Genomic DNA, 4365 nt, shown 5'->3' on the forward strand with positions numbered 1-4365 from the left:
TGTAGGACGTATAGTATCGTATGTCTGGCTTGATTTTGACCCGTTTAGTATGATATATTACGTTCAACAGCTTTAGTCTGATATTATATTTTCAACTTGCATCAATATGCTACGTTCTGTTAGGATTTAAGGTTAGGGTTAGGAGTTATGTTAAAGGGTTAGGAGAGGGTTGGCTAACATGCTAAGTAGTTGCAAATTAGCTAAAAAGTAGTAAGTAGTTGCAAAAGTTGACCGTGATGAGATTTTAATAAGCAGCCTTTGGGTTGGTTGACGTTTGCATAACACCACCCTCCTTTAGTTTATTTTCCTTAAGTAACCACCCTCCTTTAGTTTTTGCCTAAAGTAATCTACTGTCTGAAGAATTTCAACATTTGCCTAGAACTAACGCTGCAGATAGCAATACTGGGTGATTTGAAAAGCCATAGTCATTGGTGAGATTTTGGGGCTGCTTCTTTGCGATTTTGGGGCTGCTTCTTGGCAATTTTGGGGCTGTTTCTTGGCAATGTCTCACATGGAATAGCCTTCATTTCTCAGAACAAGAATAGACTGACGAGTTTCAGAAGAAAGGTCTTTGTTTCTGGCCATATTGAGCCTGTAATCGAACCCACAAATGCTGATGCTCCAGATACTCAACTAGTCTAAAGACGGCCAGTTTTATTGCTTCTTTAATCAGCAAAACAGTTTTCAGCTATGCTAACATAATTTCAAAAGGGTTTTCTAATGATCAATTAGCCTTTTAAAATGATAAACTTGGATAAGCTAACACAACGTGCCATTGGAACACAGTAGTGATGGTTGCTGATAATGGGCCTCAGTACGCCAATGTAGATATTCCATAAAAAAAAATCAGCCGTTTCCTACTACAATAGTCATTTACAACATTAACAATGTCTACATTGTATTTCTGATCAATTTGATGTTATTTTAATGGACAAAAAAATGTGCTTTTCTTTCAAAAACAAGGACATTTCTAAGTGACCCCAAACTTTTGAACGGTAGTGTATATTATTTTACACTAATACAATTGCTAAGAGAAATATATTTTGTTTAACAACTAATATATTTTTTTTCTTAAAAAGATAGGGGTCAAAATTATTGCCACCCCTGTTTTCAATATCTTTCAATGCCTCACCTCGCAAGGATAACGGCACTGAGCCTTATGTTTAAATGTTTTATGAAAATGGAGAACACATTGGGAGGGATCTTTGACCATACCTCTGTACAGAATCTTTCCAGATCCTTGACCACCTTCGTCTGAGCTTATAAACTGCCCTCTTTAATTCAAACCACAGGTTTTCAATGGGGTTGAAGTCCTGAGACTGAGACGGCCATTTTGTTCATGTTGATTTTGTTGTCAATGAAACATTTAAAGATCCAGGCTATCTGCCCCTTCCAGACCCTGCTGGTGATCGCTCACAAGCTGAAGACCATTGAGAGGGCAGATCAGATCATTCTGATTGACCGGGGGACTGTCCAGGAGCAGGGCACTCACCAGGAGTTGATGGACAGGAAGGGGAGCTACTACAAACTAAGAGAGAGACTGTTCACCGAAGACGATGCGCCACATTGACCAGAGCAATGCTACTGTTTGAACTGTAAATAGTGATGTCATTTTCTCACTCTCACTCTGACCAGTACTCACTACCTCCTAATATACTGTACATCCCATACACATCATGACAGTGACATGTATAAAGCCAAGTTGATGTAAATGTTGAATGCAGTTAGAGATCGGCAAGCAGCCAAGTGGTTAGAGAGTTGAGCCAGTTAGGGAAAGGTCAAAAGACTTACTACTTACTGTAAGTCACTCTGAATAAGAGTGTCTGCTAAATGTAAGATACTTTTACATCAGTGATGGAAACTTCATTTTTTGGGGTGTGAGTTGTTTTGATTTTAAGGTATTGTATTGTACTGTATTCTTCCCTTCATTTTGAGTGGCCCACGCTCTCTATTGTTCTTCTGTGACCCCCAGTTGACTGTAAAACCATTTATGGAGCAAAGGTCTATCATGTTACCTATCCAAGAGATAGGAACTAGTGTAGTGAACCTGCCATGGTGTAACCACTCCCTGCCAAATCTGATGCTTTGTATTGGCTATTGAGAGGCTTTGAAGTCACTTCCCAGTAAGAGCAGTCCTCCAGGCAAATGGAATTCTGCAGTATTTCAATGAAATGTTTCAAGGACAAAATGACTTAAGTGATGTATTTAAGTATGTTTGTTGTTGTAGTGGGAAAGTAACATTAAGTAATCCCCGAAAATTATACTTTAAGGAAGCTGACTTTAAGCTACCTTAACTCTTACCTTACCCCTTTTAAAATTCAACTTCAATGAGGTGACTTCAGAGTCGTAACATCTCAAGAATCCCACTTAGACATTTTCCAGAAAATAATGGTTATAAGGCACTAATAGATGGCCTTTGCTGCTATCTAGTCAGTGGATGATATTGGAGTTAGGCAAACAACCACATTATTGGCCAAATTTGGTCACTTTTTGTGACACAAATTCTAAAATAATCATAGAAACCCCATTTTATTTCATAGAGAACACATTGTATTTCATAGAGAACACATTTCCCATTTTGAAATGGTGACGACATCGAGGGCTTTGTGGTCTGTGGGGAAATTATAGGAAGCCACAGGTGAAGAGAGGAAAGCGAGGCAGTACCGATGTGGCTATTATCTTAGGTCACACGCATTCCTCATGGCAGCTTTCAAAGTAACTAATTGTTGACTTGAAGACTCACAGGGTGAGCTACACTGTTATTTAGATTGATGGGGCAGCGGTAGAGACTGTAGATAGTTTCAAACCCCTGTATATTCAGATCTCGGTGTAGGCCTATAGTTACTCTATGCATACCAAGGGACGAATGAGCTGAATATCCAACTCCTCCTGTAAATGTGTTTAACTTGATGCCATATTAGACGATGTATATATCTTTCCCATACTATATTTTTCAATTCTCCCCCAACCCCCATTTAATTTAAGGATCTACAAGCTGAGGAACTAAGAGATGATCTCAGTATCTGCTGCCTCTACGCTCCTTGCCAACACGGTGGTCAACTACAGAAGGATGGGTCTCAGGGGCACAATGATATGTGGCTGTGACAAGTAGGCAAGTTAAAGTTAGGCCCTTCAGGTTGCTTGGTTTGTGTGTCTCACTGTTAGAATAAATTGTCTAGTCTAGTCTTTTATTAACAAGTGATCAATGATATGGTCAATCATTTGATAATGTCAGTATTCAGTAATATCATCAGTCAGATGGGTTTGTTTTGTATACGGTTTGACTATGAAGTTTGCTCTTTTAGTGGGTAATTAACAAACACTCATTAGTTGAAATTGTATTGTCAGCCTGCTACTAATAGACATTCATGATGATTATTATTGTTATTATGATTGCAGGGTCCTGGGCTGTATTATGTTGATGACAATGGTCTGAGACTGGGGAAACATGCTCACCACTGGGTTCTGGTAACTATAGTGTGATGGACAGTGGCTCACAATATGAATTGTCTGTTCCAGAAGCCTATGATTTGGCACGGAGGGCCATCTTTCATGCTACACACAGAGATGCTTACTCTGGGGGAACAGTCAACTGTAAGTCTGAGCTTATTACCTGGTTTATAATGGTGTGTGTGTGTGTGTGCGAGTGTGCGTGCGTGCGTGGGTGTGTGCTTGACTCTGTCTTTTTTATTTGCACTGTATCACATGAGAGAGACTGGTTGGATCAAAGTTTCTCAAGAGGATGTTGGCGACCTGTACCACCACTTTTACAATGAGAAGAAGCAAATCTGACCCATTAAAACTATATTCACGGTCACATCAATACATCACACACACAGTCAAATAAGTATGTAAAATAATAAGTATCATGGAGCCGTGACCTTCTCTCGGGCAACATTAAATGGCAGTCACTGTCTTCAATAAAATACTTTTTTTAGAGAACTGTCATAGTATTTTTTTTAAACATTGTGGTTCTGAGTATAAGACAATTATTTTATTTCAAATATTGAAAAAAATAAAATCTTTAAAATTGTCTTTCAAATAAGTTCACATTTAGAATTGATTTTCTCCTGCCACAGAACTTTTTAATGTGTTTTACAATAAACTCTCGTTAGATCTCACAGATATTTGGAGAAAAAAACCGGGCTGACATGACATTTTTGCTCCCCAAGAGGTCTAATACCCTTTTCAAACCACTGAGCTAAACCAAACCAAGCTGAGCCGAGCTGAACTGTGCTGGCCTAGTTACGCATCTGGTTACGCATCCACTATTGATGCTGGAACCATTCTGAAAAGGACAATGTGAAAAGAAAATACCTGAATAGTTCCCGATCGTTCTGATCGTTCTGATTGTGTTCTGATTGT

The 4365-nt window shown here is 38.9% G+C and overlaps 1 pseudogene across 1 annotated transcript; it reads left to right on the forward strand.

Moving 5' to 3' along the window:
- The first annotated feature begins 1357 nt into the window (after positions 1 to 1357).
- LOC149975536 (proteasome subunit beta type-8-like) lies at positions 1358 to 3942 on the forward strand (annotated as a pseudogene). The gene is made up of 4 exons (XR_016488181.1): positions 1358 to 1542; positions 2986 to 3112; positions 3400 to 3593; positions 3697 to 3942. The product of XR_016488181.1 is annotated as a proteasome subunit beta type-8-like (transcript).
- Positions 3943 to 4365: the final 423 nt, after the last annotated feature.

This window comes from Oncorhynchus mykiss, chromosome 18 (genome assembly GCF_057628025.1).
Source record: "Oncorhynchus mykiss isolate SJ-2025 chromosome 18, ASM5762802v1, whole genome shotgun sequence".
NCBI classification, from domain to species: Eukaryota; Metazoa; Chordata; class Actinopteri; order Salmoniformes; family Salmonidae; genus Oncorhynchus; species Oncorhynchus mykiss.